General features: G+C 33.2%; 1 long non-coding RNA gene across 1 annotated transcript; it reads left to right on the forward strand.

Annotated features, from left to right (window-relative positions):
- Positions 1-19765: 19765 nt before the first annotated feature.
- Positions 19766-20788, forward strand: LOC111370357. Its single transcript, XR_002698388.1, has 2 exons — positions 19766-20228; positions 20552-20788. It is a non-coding gene; the product is annotated as an uncharacterized LOC111370357 (long non-coding RNA).
- The last annotated feature ends 1999 nt before the right edge of the window (positions 20789-22787 follow it).

Here is a 22787-nt window from a genome sequence, read left to right on the forward strand (position 1 = left end):
AGATAAGACAGTGTTAATAAATAAAATACGAGACTGTAAATTTTTAGTAAATTTGATTTAAAGTCAGGATTTTGGCAAGTGAAAATGCATCCAGAAAGTATTAAATGGACAGCTTTTACCTGCCCAGAAGGACATTTTGAATGGATAGTAATGCCATTTGGAATTAAGAATGCACTAAGTATTTTCCAAAGAAAAATGGAAAGTATTTTTAATAAACATAGTAAGTTTGTAATAGTATACATAGATGATATTTTAGTATTTAGTAAAAATAAACAAGAACATAGAGGATATTTACAAATAGTATTTTCAGAATTTATTAAACATGGATTAATAATTAGTAAAAAGAAAATGATTCTATTTAAAGAATTTATAGATTTTCTAGGAGTTAATATAGGAGAAGGTAAAATTAAGTTACAACCCCATATTGCTAAGAAAGCTTTAGAATTTCCAGACAAACTTGAAGATTTAAAACAAATCCTAAAATTTTTAGAATTAGTAAATTACGCTAGACCATTTATAAAAGATTTGGGAAAAATAGCAGGACCTTTATGTGTTAAGACATCTTCTACAGGACAAAGATTTTTTAATTAAGAAGACATAAAATTAGTCCAACAAATAAAAGAAAAAATAAAAACTTTACCAAAATTAGCTATGCCATTAGATTCAGAATACTTAATCATAGAAACAGATGGAAGTATGACAGGATGGGGAGCTATACTAATATGCAAACCCAATAAATATACTGATAAAAGTACAGAAAGAATTTGTAGGTACAATAGTGGAAACTATAAAGAAAAAAGGAAATTTAAGTAGCATAGATGCAGAATTATTAGCTATAAATTATGCATTAGATAGCTTTGAATTGTTTATTATATCTAAGAAAGAAATAACTATAAGAACAGACTGTGTAGCCATAGTTTCTTTTGTTAATATAATGAAAATAGACTAAAAAAGAAGTAGTAGAAGAAGGTGGTTAAATTTTGTAGATAGAATTACAAATACAGGAATTAATGTAGAATTCGAACATATTAAAGGTAGTAATAATAAAGCAGCATATATATTAAATAGAATAATAATAGATAGAAATTATTAAACTTGTTTAACATAATCTTGTTATACAGATGACAAGACCAAAACTTATAAGACCAGGAATTCCACCTGGGAACTCATTTGCATCAAGATCTTTACCACAGACTCCATTTAATCAGAACGGACCAATGTTACAAGACAGATTAAGGTTTGGAAACCAAGAACTTATAGTTTTTCCCAATAGTAATATTTCTTTTAAAATTTTACCGCATATTTCTTTATTTAGAGAAGAGAAATGTATTTTAGACAATTTATGGATTTCCTATAATAAGAATTCAAAAGACCAAAAATATTTTCTTGCATGCATGAATGTATTATCAGAACATTTTAACCATAACAAGCAAAGATTTAAATTCTATGTTGTTATCAAAGGTAAAAATCCAGGAATTTTCCATTCTTGGATAGAAGTTTTAGATTGTATTAAAGATTTTCCAGATCCTCTTTACAAAGGTTTTACAAATTTTCAAGAAGCATTAGATGTAGCAAGACAATAGATAGGAATAAATTTTTATTTATCTCCTTCTTTAAAGAATTACTCAGACCCTCCATTAGACTTCTCTCCAAGTAAAGACCAGAATATTTTATGCCAACATTGTGAGTGTATGCAGAGAAATTACAAAGTTATCAATGAAGTCAACCAGAACCTTTCAATAGAAAGAATCCAACTCCAAAAGAAAGTGGCTCAACTTGAAAAAGAGATTTTGGACCTAAAAGTCCATTATCCAACAGGTACTATGGAGCCCAAGAAGTTCATAGCTAGTCCAGCCCAAACGGTAGCTGGTAAAAACTTATCAAATCCGTTGAATGTTGTGGACTTACCAAAAGCCCAATGGACTTAAGGGACTGTTGATTCCTCTACTAAATTAGATAATCAGACTCAACAGACTAATAAATCTGCTACAGAAAAGGGTAAAGAAATTTGGGATCTTTTAGGACAGCCCAGTGGAAAATTTGATTACCTAGTCAAATACAGTCCACCAGATCATTTTTCTCCAGAACATTTTTCAAATAATCCAGAATTTTCACAAGCCCAAGAAATTCAGTCCTGTAAGGGAAAAGAAAAAATGATAGTCCAAGATAGCGAAGACTGTTTATTTCTTCAAGAATCACAAGATCCTAATCCAGATACTGTTTTCTTAGAAAAGATTTTTGAAAAAATTGAATAATTTTAGAAGCAATCCAAAAAAGATGAAGAAACTTCTTCCAGAAAAAAAGAAAAAGATTAAGAAGAAGAAAAATGATGAAGGATTGAAAGAACAAATTAGAGAAGCAATTAATCAAGCATTTGAGACAATCTTAAAAAAGAACCATGAAGAAGAAAAAGAAATTTCAGAATGCCCAGATCAAAAAGATAAAGATGAAGCCAATAATTCCAAACTTTCAGATGAAGACGAAGATCCACAGAACGAAGGATACAATAATTCAGACAGTGGAATGTCATTTTTATCAGTGGCACGCCACAATCTTGATACAAGATAAAAATCCTCAATAATGCATAAAAAGACAAAACTGAAAGAAGAAAAGAAGAAAAGATTGAAGACTTTTTATCATTATACTGTAGACTTTTAGAAAAAAGTTATATCATTGCTGTATTATTAGAAAAGGTGTCGGGACTTTTTGAAAAAGAAAAGATTCCCATTTGAATTTTTAGACATTTGATAGACTTTTTTGTAAAGTTGGTGGAAATCTTGCAAAAGAAAGATTCCCAACTGTAGACCTTTAGAAATTTTAGCAAAAAGACATAAAAATTATTACCACTTGTTAGAATGGTCAGAAGTTTCTCGGTGAAACGTGTGCCTTTCTCAGGGGTAGTTTAGACTTTTTGCTCCCAAGAATTTTTCTATTTAAGGAACGAGTTTCATTTGGTTTAAGCAGAAGTCTACAACCTGTGTACTCTCTGCAATCAAAAAACCTTTTGAGACCTCTTCTCTAGAAAAATTCTCAATCCAAAAATTATTGTATAGCTGAAATACTCTTGTGAATATTCAAGGTATTCTTTTACTTTCTTAAATTTATTTTAGAACTTTAGGGACTTCCCGAAAGGAAAATCCTTAGTTGTAAATCTTTTCAAAAGATGAATTTATAAATCCCTAATTTATGTTCTCTTGTGTTTATGTTTATGTTTTTAAGTAAATATTTGTTATGTTTCTCATTTCATCCTATGCATATAATAAAAGTATAACTTGATTTCTAGAAGTCATACTGTTTTTAGGTTAATCTTGAGTGACCCAGATGAATGAAAATTTTTGGCCGGAGTGAGCCTTTTGGTGTTTTCTAGAGATGCTGGGGAAAGGTAAAAAATTAATCTAAAATTTTTATAAGGGAGTGCCACGGGTAACCTTATAAAAAGGAATAAGGTTCAAATTTATATGTCATAGGTGATGAAAAAAAAAGGGAATTTATATATGATTCTTAAGAAAGATTTATAGAAAACTAAGGAGAGTACTGAGTAGTATTAAAGCTATTAAAAGTAAAAAAGTTTGAACAAAACAGCATAATTAACAGCCATTTAAAACAGCATACCCCCCCTATATATATATATATATAATTCGATGCTTTATCTTATTTGGTTTAAGTAATTAACTATGGTCAATTGGATGGTTGTAGAAAAATGAATAGATTAAGAGATGTAAATTCGTAATATTTCAAATTATTTGAAACGTTTTATATTATTATTTTTAGATTTTGAATATTTTATTTAATAAAATTTTAGCATCGTTAATCATTATGTATTTTTAATATTTAAAGAACCCATTTTAAAATTGGCCTAACATCCCCAAAATTTCAAGGTGGACTTTGAACCTAGGAAATGCTATGCTTCGGGACATGGTTCTTTTGCTTGCTGTCCAATAGTTTTTATTATTTATTATTTTTCAAGTTTATATCAGTCCTATTTGATCCTCATTAAATTTTACTTCGTATTTATCTCTCCTATTTCTAACTACACAATCTTCTATAAAATAATATTATACGTAAACAAAATTTTTTTCCTTCTTTTTAATCACTCATTTTTCATAAAAGTATTATTTCACCTATTTTCATTTTAAAAAATGGGGGTCAAACATGGGTCGATATACTAAGCTCTCGTTTGATGGTGCTATTATGTGGTCAAAACAATATTTTGAAAAGTAATTTTTAGGAGAATGTGTGGTTAAAAGGTAAAGTAAAATTTTGGATTTACGTGCAGAATATTTTATTGTATGAATATATGGTTGAAAATGAATATAAAGATAAAAGAGTTTTCAAATAATGGTTGCCAAACATAGGTTAAATAGCTAATGTCGAACAAAATACCAATTAGTTTTTTCATTGAATAGCTTCTTTTAGGGGCGGTATGTTTCTATTTTTTGGTTCCGCTTCTAAGAGAACCGAATCATGAGCCAATAATTTTTTTCATAAAAGAATTAATGATATGGAATCAAATTGGAGCCAAATCTTTCGATTTTGGATTGATTTGATTTAGTTTAATTCCACTATTTAAAACTTCAAATGATAAATATAAATTAAAATTTATCACCATATTCATAAGTTAGTAATTTATGTTTAAATAAAAAAATGAACATCAAACTTTTAGCAAGTTCAAATTATCAATCGTCAAATAAAATATTGTATAATAAAATTAATTATAAAAGTCCAAACTAACAAACAAAACATATTCATAATTTGAATACACAAACATCAAGTTTAATCATCATACAAAATATTGTCTAATAACAACGATTCAATAATACAGACGAATGAGTGACTAAAAAAAATAATAGTAAATAAAATTAAATCAACAGTAACTTCTTGAAATTCCGGTGTTTGAATTAAAAATAAAGTCTTGGAAAACAGTAGCTTTGAATTTGAATTAAACAAATCTGATCTGAATTTAAATACATCAAATTAGACCTTCGAATTTCGTGCGTCTAGTGTTTTAGAATCTGTCCATTTTCATCAACAGCAGCTTCTTGAAATTCTAGTATCTTCCTCTGCTTAGACTGCTTGAGCTGTAGCACTTAGAGCCTGTTTTTCTTCCATCATGGTAAATTATATAGTTTTGAATAGTATTTTTTGAAAAATGTGTGGTTAAAATTTAAAGAAATTTTATTGATTTATGTGTAGAATATTTTATTATGTGAATATATGACGAAAATTGTTACTGTAACAAATAATTTAATTCATTAAATGATGACAAACAGGGACTTAATCTTTTTTAATATAACAACCAAAACGACAAATTAAACCTTATTAAAAGGATATTTGAGTGCACTTGGAACATTCTGGTATTCAGATTCCACGAGGGCATTTATTAATTTGGATAATATTAAACTACTATGTCAACAACTTCAAAACGTGTAGAACAACAAATAATTTATCTAAAATTTCTTTATAACGTATGAATTTCGTATAAATTTGACCCACACACAAAGAAAGAAGATCTAAACACTGGAAATTACATAAAATCAGGTACTTAAATTTTCAAATTCAAAATTTAAGGATGAGATTTATTTATGCACAAATCAGGTATTAATAAATATATCCATCAATTTCAAACCCATTTCCCGTCTCTCTCTTCTCTCTCTAAACACACACAGTGACAGTAGCAGTCTTCTTTCTGGCGTTTGTTTTGTGCAATGCAGCAGCACCGGTGCTGCTCCCAGCGTGAGTGTCGGTGCTACAACAGCAGTAGTGTTTCTGGCGTGCGTAGCTGCTGCTTTATGGGTTTTTTGGGTGGGATGCTGCGATGAAGCTGCTCGCACTCGATCGTTGCAGATGATGGCACTGTAGATCTTGTCGCTGCAGCGATGATGACAATGCGATGACGGTCGCTGCAATCGCAACTTCAAATGGAGGTACATGTGAGGTTGGGTTCTTTTTTTCGCTGCAGCGGTGCAGCGCTCATTACGAACATTGTGGTGTGGTTTGGCGATTTGGTGGCGCGAGTTCGATCTGGCGGTATTGTGTGGTGTGGCGATGCGGTTGCTTGAGTTGGTGGCTGTAGCACTGTATAGGCGATGGTGTGGTGGTCGGCAACGATGCATTGTGGTTATGGTGGTGGCGGCGAGTCTGTGGAATCTTTGATAGGGGTGGTGGTTGGGTATGGTGTAATTGGAGATTGAAGAGATGGTGGTGGTGTGTGCTGTGGGTGGTGCGGTGGTGGTGTCTTGTGAGCGTGGTGGTGTTATAGCACTATGGTACTCATGACGGTGGTTGCAGGAGGTGGTGTGCTCATATTGGTGAGGTGATGGTGGTTTTGAAGGCCGTGGTGCCCAACTATTGAATTCATCATCAATTTTGAGAGGTTTATATATATTACAAATTGCTTATATTTTTATCTTATAACTTACTATTTTTGAAATGTTAAATACAATATAGTCGTATTTATTCAAAACTTTCAAAATTATTATTCATTAATTTGTTTGGTTTTTCAAATCTTTTTGAATAAAGATTCAATCCTCTACAAAATATGAAGGATTTCATATTAAAAGAAGCATTGAGTTATTTATTTGGGAAGATGTTGATAGTTGAGAATTGATTATCACCATTAATGTTTTGAATAATTTCTTCCAATCAAACCTAATAAATATTTTCAAGGATTGTCTCTTTAATGATTTACTGTGCAAATTATTTGGAAAGACGATTTTCTTATTCGGTAGTACAATATTGATGACCACACTTAATGTGATGAAGAATTTGTTCCAATCACCCACGTATATGCTTCTCGTCAATTTCGATAGTTCAATTGTTGAATTCGATAATTAAAAACCGTAGGGTTAGACATTTTAGCCATCAAACTCAACATTTCAAAACTGTCGGAATAGACATTTCAACTGTCGAATTCGAAAATTGAAAAATGTGAAAATAGACATTTCAACTGTTGGTTTGACCTTTTGCTATTATATGGATTTAAATATTTAAATGTGTCATTTCATGGTATTAAATGTCGACATATCGATTGTTGCATTCTCAAGTTTTCAGGTACGACTAATCATTTGAGATTCATCATGTCGCATGGGAAAAGTTTGTTCATGTGGATGATGATAGAAGTAAAAAATACACAAAACCACTTCCATTGTAGTTCCGACAAGTATCATCCTAGTCGGATTTGTGTTACGATTGAAGGACAAACTTGTTTCCTGCATGATCTAATGCTGAAGTTATAAGTTTTGTAGTTATATTATCACTTACGTTTCGTTACTATTTGCAAACATTAGTCGAGTTTAAGTTCACAATGAAAATATTTTATCATATCTCGAAAAGTGATACTTGTCGATCTTGATAGGCGGTTCTTGTCATTCTTGATAGTTGGTTGTAAACTTGACTACAAATAAAATGGATAAGCGATATGCTGTTGCACAGCATTTGGTACAGACGTTACCATATGAATCCATGGCAAAAACTATATTAAATGATTATAGTCGATGACGTACGCAAATTTTGCCCACATCATCTGATCGTCGACATTTAAATTCTCAAATCAATACGCAAATTCAAAATGAACGATTGGTTGATTTCCTTGGATGAACGCATTATCCCAAATATCACATACAAAACAAATGGCAGAGATAATGATATATGATAAATTGATATGTTCCCATATCACAAATAGCGTAAAATCCATCATACATCTAGTAAACACAGCGTAAACGAAAAACTACAATTCTAGAATATGCATAAGCACAAATATATACAACCACCAAAGGGTGTTTATAATTTAAATCTTGGAAAATAGTCCCTAATATGGCCATTTAGTACACAATCACCAAATAGTGTTTATCATAGTATTAACGAACTTTCTGGGAGTCCTGGTAGATGCTTTAGAAAAGCAAACATGTGTAGATGCTACAAGAAAGCAAAAAAGTCAAGTCATAATAATTCATACATATTAATGTGAAATACACATATAAGGTTCTAATAAACCAAAGTTGGACATGTGGATAGATGATTGCAAAATTGATTTGTCGAGAAGCAGATATAAGTCGAGAAATACTGACTTTAATTGTCGAGAACAATAGTTCATTTGTTGAGAACGACATTTCATATTGATAGATGACTAATCGATCTGTTGAGATTCAGTCATTTGTCAAGAATAATTGAAAGCAATTGTCGAGAACGACAGTTCATCTTGACACATGGGTCACATAATTAATATGTCGAGAATTAGTCATTTGTTGAGAATTCATAATTGTTGAGATTTTCATTTTGACAAATTAAACAATTTACTTAAAAGATAGTTATGTATAGAGTAATTTCCATAATTTGTAAATCAATTAAATAGTTCTATATAGCAATCCTTCAATGCCCTTTTTTTTAAAATCATAAATTTTTTTTTTATTCTCATGAATATATGACACATTAGTTTAATCTCTATCAAACACATTAAAAGAATCATGTTACATGCAGAAAGTTATATGAAACATAAACGGAACTCATTAATATATGACGCTTTGCAACGATATTTATACCTTTCTACAACTTCCAAAATAAATATGGTAAAAACGAGAATTGCACCGGTAAAGGAAATAAAGGTCCTATGGAAATATTTATAAGCGCATCACCTTTCCCATATTTCCAAGCTAAGAATTTAGATGGCTCTTTCATAAATTTAGTTATCATACAAGCACATCATTTTCTCCAAAAATATTATTTTCCTTTTATTTTTCCCATAATAATAACTATTAGGAATTTATGTCTCTCATTTCATCTCCTGAAAGTCATTTTCCATCTTTATTTCCCTCGTATACCTAGATGGACCGTATGAAGACCACAGACCAGTACAAAAACATCAAAATTTTGTACACTATCATCATTCATGATTCAAGAAAAACAACTCAAAAGAGAAATTTATAAGCACGTGACAGAAAGTTATATGAAACATAAACGGAACTCATTAATATATGACGATTTGCAACGATATTTATACCTTTCTACAACTTCCAAAATAAATATGGTAAAAACGAGAATTGCACCGGTAAAGGAAATAAAGGTCCTATGGAAATATTTATAAGCGCATCACCTTTCCCATATTTCCAAGCTAAGAATTTAGATGGCTCTTTCATAAATTTAGTTATCATACAAGCACATCATTTTCTCCAAAAATATTATTTTCCTTTTATTTTTCCCATAATAATAACTATTAGGAATTTATGTCTCTCATCTCATCTCCTGAAAGTCATTTTCCATCTTTATTTCCCTCGTATCCCTAGATAGACCGTATGAAGAACACAGACTAGTACAAAAACATCAAAATTTTGTACACTATCATCATTCATGATTCAAGAAAAACAACTCAAAAGAGAAATTTATAAGCACGTGAGAAAAAAAATCTAAAACAAAAAGAATGAAAGTAAAAAACCTATAAATAGGCAGCTAGAAACGAAAAAATCTAAATAGAAACTTCTAAAATTGAAGAAATACACATAGAAAACAGTCATTTTTCCCCCAAATAAAAGGCCAATAATAACCTTAAAAAATTGGCAAAAATTTTACCACCATTTCCAGCCCAGAAAACAATTTTAAAAATGTAGCTTTCGTGTCTAATGCTTTGGCCTCTGCTACTGAGGTATTGAAAAGTCCAGACTGTTCAACACCAGTCCACTAGTTGGCTTTTCAGATTTGGAATGAGACAGAGAAGAGAGTGAGTATAGGGTTCAAAGGAGATGTTGAATGAGAGAGAGAAATCAGGTTTGGTTTGGGTTTTTCAACTTTTTTTTCAAAATGTTCAAGTACTATTGCGAGTTGATTGGTAGTCACATTTTTTTTTCTTTTTCTTTTTGTACAACTTTTTCATGTTGTCAACTCAAGGATGAATAGGGTATTTAAATTTTCTAGAGAAGCAAAAATATTTAAAAATGAAATCTTGCAAAAATTTTGAAAAAAAAGTGATTTTTTTTAAAATGTACAACCAAAAATTAAAATGGAGTCAAATTCCTCTTTCCTATTCAAGATAGACAAGTCGGCAATTGCTCGAGAAATTCTTTTTTAAGAAAAAGGGAAAGAATCATTGAGGAAGAGGAACCGAAGGTTAATGCTTGAATTATAGAAATTCATGTGACAATGGTGTCTTAGGAGCGTAACGGTGGACGGTAGTTGTGGTGTAGGAATGCGATTGTGTGTCTAAAATTGAAGAGGAGATAAATGAATTAGAATTTAGATCTAGGGCTTCACCGATAAGTGATAATGTACAATGTAATGGTAAATGACCTTTTTGTCCACTTCACATTTGTAATTTTCAAAGTTGAATTTTTTGTGTAGTTCATATATATATATATAAACAAAAATTGAGTTTAGTTCTTAATTTGAGAATCAGAATCAAATGATTCTCGGTTCTAAAGAATCAAAAACCTTTTTTGTAGAACGAATCAAACCAGTCGGTTTTGTTCAGTTCTATTTGGTTTGATCACTTTTGTCCATCCCTACTTTTGTTGTTAAAGATTGAATGATATTACAACTATGGATTTTCCACCAAATCTCCGAAATATAATCATATACTCACAAGAATTGCTCCTTTCCCAGCAAAACAAAATTTCGGTAATTGCTAAATCAATAATTCGTAGTTTTGTAGTATAATTAGGCACACCCTCTAGTATCAATTTGATTGTAGCAAAAGTAACCAGATGGATATTGGTTGTGATCTTTTCATTACATAATAGGGACGGTCTATGTCAAACCTGATACAAAACATATCCACAAATCTCATTTGAAATAAACAATCAGAACGTCCACTCTTAAAATAGCAATCGATCTGTTAACTAGTATGAATTGTATTTAAATGAATAACTAATAACTTCCAATTTGATGCCAAGCCTCCACCTCTCGCTATAGTATTTCTTTCTTGAACTAGATACTGTTGGGAAAAAACAAGTGATTTATGTGTAGATTATCAATTAACATGACAAATTAAAATAACATAAACATTATAATTCAACAATAACATAAACATAAGAAGATTAGAGATGGAAAGCAAACTTTGCAGAGTCAAGTCAAGGATGCTGTCCTAAAGTCGTATTACTTTCTCTTCGTGTGAGTACTTTAAATACTATACGATTCTAAGATAAAATTTATATAGCTCACAGTCTCTTTCTATGGACACGACCATAGAACTAGAAAGAATAACGCTTCTATCAAGTTGACAAAACTATAAAACATAGATGAAAATGTAGAGAGAATTTTCTATCAAATTATCATTTCAAGTTATGATTAATAATGAAATATTCCTTTTTATAGTGTAAAATTTAATCCCCTCCCCCAACATTCAAACTACCATGGGTGAGTTGTGGCTTAGAGAAATCTTTTTTGTCGATAACCTTATACTAATCAATCGAATATTGAAAAATCAATATACTTCTAATATCGAATTAGATCAACTAGGACAAAAATAATATATGCATTTAGGCTTTTCGTCTTTTATTTTCTTGCTTAATTTTTAGGCAGCTTTTGAATTTTCCTTTATTTTGCAGTGCGGATTAATTTAATATGATACTTCAATTCAAAGGTTTTTCTCTTTGGAGACTAGGGTTGGCAATGGTTCGGCCAAAACCATAATGGCACCACCAATTTTTTGATCATACCATAACAACACCATAACCACGTAAATCGGTTCGGTTCGTATCTCGGTTCAGCACGGTTCAAGTCGGTTAATAACCACGAAAATAAATAATTTTTTATAGGTTCATCTGTCAAATTAATATAAAATAATTTATGAAAAAAGTCAATGAAAACAAAAATACAATATTCCAAACGAAAATGCAAACATTATCAAACAATATTCTAAACGAAAATGCAAATATTATCCCAATTTTCAATTGTAAAATACAAATTTAACAAACAATATTATAAATATGACAATACTAAACTTTTTTTTCATTCTTAATTGTTGTGCATTGAAATTACTTGATTCATTCTTCCCCACAAGTCTTACTAGCATAGATCAACACTCAAAGTTGATTCCTATATAATAAATAAAAAATGTAAGTAGAGAATACAACGATACTACCTATTCCAAAATGGTATTAGCTAAGATTTAAATAAAAAAATGTACCTCTTCGTCAGCTTCCTTCTCGCTAAACGTTGCACAAGCTCTAAAGTATGATGAATAAGTAGAATTTTCTACACACAATAGAAAAAAAATTACAATAAAAGGAGCCGTGCGTAAGTTTATGGTTTGTGGAGAGTAGGATTTGCATTTATATACTGTCGTACTAATGCTATTATTATGGGGTAATGGTAAGTGGGTTGGCCTTTGAGTCATGTAGATGTCATGAGGGGGGGGGGGGGTTTTGTTTTGGACTAAATAGAAAAGTAGTGTAAATCCCAATAATCAATTTAATTGTTTTTGGTTTTGGTTTTTTTTTGTTTTTTTTAGCGGGTAATCGGTTCGATTTCGGTTCGACGACGTAAATACCATACCCGCACTGTTACGAACCAGTTCATTAAAATGAAAAATCATATCTACTCCATTGCACCATCGGTTCTGTTTTTTTCGCCCTATTCTGTTCGATTAACCGCGATTTTCAATTTTGACGATTCAAATTGCCATCTCTATTGGAGACCGTACATCCCTCTTTGCCTGTTCTCATTAGGGATCCTTCCCAAGGGAACTGTGATAAAATTCCCTGTACACAGGGCATTTCCCAACGAAATATACTAAGCGGGTCCGAGTAAATTTTGGATCTTAAAATCTCCCATTCTCCCAGGGAATCTACTCCAAATCTCAGGTCTCCATTCAGACCTTGCTTGATTGAAGAGTTAGATTCAATGGTTTTATCTACATTTTCTCCTTTTATCTCTCGGATTGTGAGATTTGCCTTTATTTATTTTAACCAATTCTAGAGAAATTCATAGTGGAACTTGCTCCAACACAAAGAAAAAAATGATTGATGCGAGCTATGGTAATACGCTATGACCAGCAAACAGAGTATGAGATTTACATTTTGTGAACTGATAGTTTGGATAAAAAAGTTCAGCCTTCGGAGATGAAGTGTGACACTTTATAAAGGAAACTAGAGGAGGTAGAGAAGAGAAAGTTAAATATAAGAAGATGTAAAAAAGTGTCGAGATTTATGCTAACAATGAGGCTATTCTGATAGCCGATATTAGAAGGGTCTCTAAAGACTTAGAGCAAGCTAAATTGAACCATCAAGCCTAAGCTTAGAGGGTTGATAGTGGGGTTTCCAGACTTAAGGAGGAGCTTCAGTTGGTGAAGGTTGAGCAATTCCTTACCGTCAGAGATCTTGAAAGTTCAATGAATGAAATGATTCTCCTAGATGCCAATATCTGATTAGCTAGGCGAGTATGGTGACTTCGTAATGAGCTAGAAAGTTGCAAGGTAAAGCTTACTATCTTAGAGTTAAACCTTGCTAAGGGAGTGCCCACGAAGACAAGCTTATCGAAGAAGCCATGCACGAAGGTGGGAATAAAATTCTTGATATTATTAGGAGCTTTTATCCTAAATGAAATATGGATTTTTTGGAGGCCCTTGAAGAAGATTTTGAGGACAACTTATCTCCCGAGTTGCTCTGTTACCCTCTAAGGCTCTAAATACTTTGTCCATTCCTATCAAACTTCCTCTTCCCACAAATTCCCAGGCTATTCCTTCAAGTGGGGACACTGCTATTGTTGAGCTAGCCAACACTAACTTGCTCCTATTCTTCCTTCCAGAGAGAGTATCCCCTCCGAAGGTAATATTTAAGTTAACCAGTAGGATACAACTTTTGGAAATCTCCTTTTTTTTTTTTTCCGTCTCGCCCTCTTATTCTAATGGTATTTTATCGATTCTTATGCATGTAATCACTTTTATTATTTGTTTTTGATATCTTATTTATCGAAGCTTGCTCTATTTTATTCGTTTGACATTTAATCATTCTTCGTGTAAGCGTATTTAATCAATTTTGTTTGTTCAAAATGTGACTCGCAAAATATGACATTTCATTCAATATTTGTTGTCATTGAAAAAGAACAAAGGATAAGATCATGATTTTTGTCGTGGTTTATCGTTTTACAAGTATCTCACATGTAGTAATAGTGATTTTTCGTTATGACATCAAACTTCCATGTGGACGAATTTGGACTCAACTTTTGTAATTTACCTTTGGGGGTGAAATTTACTCCCTGTATTTCTTTGGTGAAATGGACCTCACCTTTAGTTAGAATTTTGTTGTAGACAGAAAAAACTCGGATTTGATCAAAATTTCACTATAGGCCGAAAGAGGCTCACCTTTCGTCGAAGTTTTACTTGAGGTGAAAGGAGGTTCACCTTTCATCGTTCCCGTGATTTCATAAGAGTTCTCACTACTATGACATTATTTCAGGTCCAACCATGGTTTGACTGTTTCATTATTCATGCTTCCTTAGTACTTGTGAAATTATCTTTATTGGCAGGTAAGTTTTCAATTTACCCTTCACAGTATCAAATACTTGCTTTTCTAAACAAGGATTTTCAAGCATGTTCTTGTTTTTCACCATCAGCGTGGTATTAACTACTGAAGCCCTTAAGGCCATTTTTCTGTAGGCACCAAGATAGCATTTGCGTGTAATCACTTAATTACCTTTGACATTGGCTATTCATTTTCGAGTTTCAAATTTCATGCACAGGCAATGAAATGGATATTTCTGCTTTCAGCAACGACAGGGCAAGTCTTGCAAGAATCCCGCTTTAAGCGTACCTGCTATCCATGATCAGAAATATCCCTGAAATATAGTTGGTTCTTAGCCTACCGCAATTATCAAAATAAACTGTCATGTTAGGACGAAACTGTCACTAGTGAAACCATACAAAGGTTCGACCATGGGTAGCCAAGGGTGATCCACCTACATCTGGTCATAAGTAGTTTCAAATAGAACTGTAGGGTTTTTTTTACAATACCTAGATTTGATATGTTATACCTATTGTGACGAATTTTGCAAAACTTTACCTTCTGATTTTCAATAAGAGGTATGCTTCGCCTCAATCTGTAAGGGGGCTGGAGAGATCACGTGCACTTTGCTCTTGGGCTCTCAAAATTTAGATATTGTTGTTTCGATAGTTTGGGTGCATATATCGATGCATTTCCCTTGAGAGTTTAGCATTTCTCTATCTTCTTTGGATTTTCAATGATATCCTTCATCAGGATCTCATTTTGTGCTAGACTTACCAACTGATGATTGGGGGTTGGATTTTTGTCGCAGACATCTTAACGAAGGGAGTTTCCATTAACAAACCATTCCGTAAGGCGTCCCTATCCTTTCCATCTAATCTCGTCTCACAAACAATCAATTCAGCGCTAAATCATGCGAAGTTGCACTTAAGGGACTCTCGTCTCCCTTACTCATATCTTTCAACCTCGTGGCAAATGCCTACCCATCCTGCTTCCAATGAACACCCCAATAAATCCTGCTTCGATTGTGGCCAGCTCTTGATTGAGCCTAATGACAGCTTAATATACCATTTCTTAGCAGGTCTATCCAATGTCAAATAGAAGCCTTGACATTTGAGTACAGGGCTCACATTCTTCACCATCATTTGCATCATGTAATTGCAAATGATACATCGGATCACCCTTTCCATTACACCTTTCCATTACATAATGGATAAAATTATCCGAAATTGGCTCTTCCTTAAATTTTCTTTTTTTTTTTTTTGGGAAAGGCAGATACTCATCATCGTCATCCAACTCATATGATATTGTGGTCGATTATCATGTTCCTCATATAGAAGAGTGTTATATAAAGTGTTGATTAGGCTTTCCGCTTTGACCCTAACAACAATAATGCTAGTTATACTTCCTATCTTGAGAGTTTACTTCATTTGCAAGCCTCTCTAAGGAAAGTTTGTTCATCCACTGCTCCTTCCCTTTCTTTTCGGCATACAATACGTAGTTTTTTTTATACCAGCAGGTTGCTGCTATTTTTACGGAAGAAGCTGGTAATAGGTTCTACTTCATTTTCACCGGATTAACCTTGCAGATTCCCTCTTGAACTTCCAAACTTTGCATGCAGAGATGCATTATCTGCTGTTAGTGCATTAAGATTTTTCTCTATTCCATGGATGTTGAGCAGAGAAATGCCGCCATGTAACCTTGTCGAGGTCTTCCCACTATTACTTCGATTCGCATAAGTGTTCATCATATCGTCGTCGTGCTCTTCTACTCTAACTTCTAGCATTTTCGCTTCCTTTGAATTTACCTCTATTTAGCTCATTTTTTTCTTTTCTCAAGTTTCCCACAGAAGGATCTAATTTGTTGACTATACAATTACAACCAATAAATTCTTCACAACTAGCCAGATTTTTCTCATCATAAACTCTTTGTTTTTGATACTCAAATAGGAGCAAGAGAGAAAATTGCTATCTGGGAGGGAAATATTTGAATTTGTAAGCATTTCTTCTAATAGGTGGGAGTCTCTATAGATTTTCTTCAAGGTTTTAGAGCAATTATGTCATTCTAGAAAATAATAGGTGGTCACATTTATTGAAGGACTTGTAACTAATTTTGTTACATATTCATACGTCATTTATATCATCTTATGTGTTTTGTATTCATTGGTTTAGAAGTTATGCTTTAAATACTTACCTATGTATGTAATAATGATTTTGTGAGTCTGGAAGGGAGACAGTTAACCCCTTCCTTCTACGAGCCTTCTATGTCTAATTACACTCGTGTATTTTTATACTTCGCCTCAAGGGATGCTAACTCCTAGAATTTTTTCTTGATTTAATAGTTGTAACAATAACACTCCAACGGATCCATCTATACACACAAGTATCACATACAACATATAAAAACATATGTTGGAGTTCTAGAAGAATGAGAGATATGAGTACCTAGAGGTGGTGGGAATGGTAGGTTTATGGAGGTGGCGAGTGAGAAAGTTCTATGGATCAATGGTTAGGCAGGAGGGAAATAATGTGGAAATCTTTAAAAAGTGTAATAGCACAAAACGTCATCATCATTTGCATTCATTGCGCAAATCGTTTCTATCATTTCAAATTTAAAATTTGGCCCTCATTTCAATCTTTTCTTGTGGAGTTGGTCTTTTCCTTCTCCTTCTCCTTCCGTTATTCATTCCGTCAAATATGGCTAATTAGTGCAATACGTCTTTATCGTCCACTTTCATAGTGCAAAACACCATATCATTTGTCTTCATTGCGCAAAAGGCTCTTACCCTCTATTTTCTCCATTTAAGTATTATAAAATCACTAATTTAGCCTCATATTTAAATAAACAAATAGAAAAAGAAAGAAATGACATAAAAAAAATAATAATTGTAGCTAAAATTTTAAATTTTTTAAAAAATACAAACGAATCTCATGTAAAACAATTTAAAATATAATATCAAAAGAAAAATATTTCATCTTCCAATTAATCCCACCTACTACTACCCCTTCACCCATCCTCTATCCTCTACCACCGCCAAAATGGTTGAAAATTAAAAATAAATAAATAAATAAAACAAAACAAAATGATTCTTCTTTCCTATCTAATTCCTCGCCCTACCACCACCGCCACCACCTCCCCATTCTCCCCATCCCATGTGCCACCATCCAGGGATTTAGTTATTTTCCGGTAATTAATTTTCGTGTTCTATTGTGGCACTATCCAACAATTGAGCTATATACATACATACACTCTGCATTAACTATTAAACTTTGTTGTGATTTTGTTCAAGTTTATTTTGCCTTCCAAAATGTGTGACTTTTTTTTTTTTTTTTTTTTTTTTTTTCTTTAATATATTTTAAATTGTTTTAAGTGGAACTTGTTTTCACTATTTGAGAATTTTAGGACTTTACTGTAATTATTTATTTTTAATTATTTCTTTATTTTCTGTTTGTTTATTTAAAGATGGGGTAAATTAATTATTGTTCAATACTTTTAATGGAGAAAATAGACGATAAGGATCTTTTGCGCAATAAAAGCAAATAATAGGAACGTTTCCTCAATGAAAGCAAATGATAGAGATATTTTGTGCCAATTACCCATATTTGATAGAACGAATTGACGGAAATGATCAACTCCAAAAAAATAAAATAAAATTGCAACATCAAATTTGAAACAATATGAATGATTTGCACAATGATTGCAAACAATGGCGACCATCTTTCATCGTTAACTAGTAGGTCTCATCTGACTATCCTTATCCTCGAGATCGATGAATAATTGCTACTCTTGTGCAAAGAAGTCTGGAATGCTAAGTGTAAATTTTTACATGCATTCCTATCAATAAAAGATGAGATTTTGTATTAATTACCCTTTTAAAAATGTATTGTTAAGTTCTTGGAAACTTTTTGACATCTAACTTATACTAAATAAGGTTTTAAGGCTCTTTTTAAGTTAAAATGTTCATATCATCATTTTCTACATTGTTGATATGTCTCAAATGCCTTCAATGTAAAATGATCATATTACCCTTTTTTCAAACTTTCAAGAAAAAATGATAAACAAAAAATGACTGCAAATGTTTTTCATTTGGCGAAGGCTTGTGGTTGGGATTTGCAAAGTCGCAACCAGTCCCTGAAAAATAGAAATCCATATTGGTCATGGTTAGGAGCCTTTTTTTTAAGGAAAAAACGATTCGGTTGTTTTAAATGATCATAGTCATTTAACTAATAAATGAGGATTGCCATTTAAAACGATCAGAGTCGTTTTTCATTCTCACTTTCGGGTTTAAATGGTATCTGTGGAAACCGGATCCTACCAAATAAGGATGGGAGCCAAAATTGATTTGACAATATTTTACATTTCATAATTATTGTAGTATAGAATATATAATTATTTCCCACTGTATTTAGGAGATTAGAATTTTCCTTATTTACAAATTTCAGTCTATTATAAATTGTATTGCTTCATTGTATCAATTATCAGAAATTAATGAAATTAGTTTTCCCACATGATATCAGAGCAGGTTTGTTTCTAACCTAGCCAATACATGACTGAATCAGCCACGATAGATAGGGACTCCATAATCTCTGATTCAGAGGTAGAAGCCATCTCTACCATGAATACAAAGGGGATCGAAAATTCAGCTTTCCAACTCTCGATAGAGAAATTGAATGGCAGAAACTGCAGAGAATGGACGCAGTCGATAAAACTAATAATCGACGGAGAAGGGAAACTGGGACACCTGACTGGCTAAACCAAGATGTCGGCCTCAAACAACGCGGCTCTCCTTCAGAAGTGCAAGTCGGAGAATTCGATGGTGATTGCCTGGCTTGTCAATTCCATGAAACCTGCTATCGGTAAAACATACCTATTTCTCCCAACTACAAGAGACATTTAGGATGTGGTCAAAGAAATGTATTCAAACTCGGAGAACTTCTCGAAAATTTTTGAAATCAAGTAGAAGTTATGGCAAACAAAGCAAGGGGATCGTGAAGTGACGAATTACTACCTTGAGATGATCGAACTATGGCAAGAACTGGACCTAAGTTCGGTAGATAAATGGAAGTATTCGGAGGACAGCGTATGTTACACGAAGAAATTGGAAATCGAAAGGATGTTTGAATTCCTCATAGGTCTCCATCGCAACCTTGACAAGGTTTGTGGCAGGATACTTAGGCAGTGTCCTCTTCTCTCTACCGTGGGAAGTATTTGCAGAAGTGAGATAGGAATAAGATTGAAGGAAAATCATGTTGGGTGACTCTGGTGTGTATGGGTGCCCAACAATGGAAGCGTCTAGACTGATCTCTAACAAATACAAGCTGTCTAACTATGGACTAAGGTCTAAACAATATGGAGTTCCTAATATTGGGCCAGCCAATGGAAGTAATGGGCCAGTAAATGAAAATAATGGGCCAAATAAGTTTAATAACGAAGTGGGCTTAAATAATGGCACAAATGATTCGGGTAATGGGCTTTGGATAACGTGCCTATATTCTAAAGGAGCTTCAGCCAGGCTGGGTTCAAAACAACAATGAAGTAGATTGTGGCATGAGCATTGTCGAAAACCAGGACATAAAGAAGATACATGTTGGGATCTACATGGGAAACCAAGTAATTGGAAGCCAAGACAAAATAATAAAAATCGTGGTTACCAGGCGTCTGTTTATTACCAAACGGGAAAATCTGAGTCTAGTGATGCATTCAATCCCGAACAAATGGAGCAACTTTACAAAATGTTTTCTAGCCTCCAATCGTTAAGTTAAACATCCATAAAAAATCCCTCTAACTCGCTGGCGCACAAAGGTAATTTTTTAAGAGCTTTACAATCCATCTCTCAATCTAAAATCCCTTGGATCATTGACTCAGGAGCATCTGATCACATGACGGACTCTTACCATCTGTTCTCAACATATTCCACCTATGTCGGGAATCTGAAAGTTAAAATTGCAGATGGATCACTGTAATCGATTGCAGGAAAAGGGAGTATCAAAATTTCTGATTCCATAACTTTAGAATCTTTCCTTCATGTTCCAAAATTGTCGTGTAATTTATTCTCTGTAAGCCAATTAGCGAAAAATTCAAATTGTTCTGCTAAAACTTTTTTTCCATCCTATTGTGTTTTTCAGGAACTACATCTAGGAAGACGATTGATAGTGTTAAGGAAAGTGAAGGACTCTACTATTTTGACGAGACTGATGTAAGTAAACAGCGTCAAGTTACAATTTGTGATTCTGCATCTGTTCCTAGAAATAGTGATATTTTGTTATGGCATTTTAGAATGGGTCATCCAAACTTTCAGTACCTAAAACGTGTATTTCCTTCAATTTTTATGAATAAAAATTTCGTTCGTATTCAATGTGAAATATGTGAGTTTGCAAATCACCAACGTACATCGTTCCCAACATCTACATATAAACCTTCCAAACCATTCTCTATGATACATATCGACTTATGGGGCCCCTCACGAATTCCCAATTGGACTCATGCAAAATGGTTTGTGACGTTCATTGACAACCACATTTGAGTTTGCTGGGTGTACCTCCTAAAAGATAAATTAGATGTTCGATTTGTATCCATCAATTTTTACCCAATGATTCAAACACAATTCAAACCCAAATTCAAATTTTAAGCATGGATAATGGAACAGAATACTTCAATAGTACCATGGGGGATTTTCTTCGAACTCGTGGAATACTCCATCAAGTTCTTGCGTTGATTCTCCTCACAAAATGGGATTGCTGAACGTAAGGAAAGACACCTTCTATAAGTGGTTCATGCTTTGTTATTTACGACGAATATGCCTAAAATGTTTTGGGGGGATGCAATCCTAACCTCCACCTACTTGATCAACAGAATGTCCAGTCGTGTCTTAAACTTCGAATCTCCACTCTAAAAACTTCAAAAATTCTTTCCTACCTCTCGCCTCAACTCCAACTTATCATTATAAGTGTTTGGCTGTACTGCCTTTGTTCATATTCATTCTCATCGTCGAGGTAAACTTGATCCCCGAGCTGTTAAATGTGTTCTAATAGGATACTCTCCTACTCAAAAGGGTTATAAATGCTTTGACCCATCAACAAAAAGAACGTTTGTAAGTTCAGATGTCACTTTCTTTGAAAATACACCATATTTCCAAAAAACCTCTATTCAAGGGGAGACACTACATGAAGATCGGTTCCTAGATTTCGATCTCAATCTCAACCTCAATTCTCTTGAGTCTACACCCACCAATAATTCCACACTACCATCCAGTATGCCATTAACAGAAGAAAACTTACAACCAGGGGGAGATGTAGAAAAAAAAAAGTAATGAAGAGATACTAGGTTACTCATGGAAGCGAAAATCAAAGTACAAGGAAACCATCACATCCGAGGCACCAAAAGAGTCAGAACCGATGATGGCTCCTCATGAAGCCTCAAATATTCTCGACTTACCCATTGCTCTCAGAAAACCAACTAGGTCATGTACTCTCCATCATATTTCAAAATTCAGTCCTATAGTGCTCTATCTACAGAATTTCGTACGTTTACATCTCATCTTGACAGCACTAAGATTTCGAAAAATATCGAAGAAGCCCTGGAAATTCCTAAATGGAGGGAAGCTCTATTGGAAAAAATGATAGCATTGGAAAAAAATGAGACTTGGGGAAATTTTAGACCTATCGAAAGGAAAGAAACTAGTCGGATGTAAATGGGTTTTCAATTTGAAATACAGAGCTGATGAGACAATAGAACGGTACAAAGCTCAGTTAGTTGCAAAAGGATATGCATAAACCTATGGCATCGACTACACTGAAATGTTTGCACCAGTAGCAAAATTGAACACAATTTGGGTTCTTTTATCTTTAGCTGCCAATTTAGACTGGACACTATAACAACTCAACATTAAAAATGCCTTCTTGAATGGAGAATTAGAAGATGAAGATTTTATGACTTTACCACCAGGGTTCAGCAAGGTAAATGATGGAAATAAAGCATGCAAACTCAAGAAATCTCTATATGGGCTCAAACAGTCACCAAGGGCGTGGTTTGACAGATTCCCAAAGGTGCTGAAGAGTCAAGGCTATCAATAAGGACAATCAGATCATACTATATTTCACCGACAATTTAATGATGGGACGAAGACAATCTTAATTGTATATGCTGATGATATCATTCTGACAGGAAACAATGTAGCAGAGGCTGAAAGATTAAAAAAGTGTCTTGCCATAGAATTCGAAGTGAAGGATCTAGGACAAATACGATACTTCTTGGGAATTGAGGTAGCTAGATCAAAAAATGGAATCAGTGTTTCACAACGAAAATATGTTATTGACCTCTTAACCGAAATTGGCATGCTGGGTTGCAAGCCAAGTGGTATGC

This window comes from Olea europaea, chromosome 21 (assembly GCF_002742605.1).
Source record: "Olea europaea var. sylvestris chromosome 21, O_europaea_v1, whole genome shotgun sequence".
In the NCBI taxonomy this organism is placed as follows: Eukaryota; Viridiplantae; Streptophyta; class Magnoliopsida; order Lamiales; family Oleaceae; genus Olea; species Olea europaea.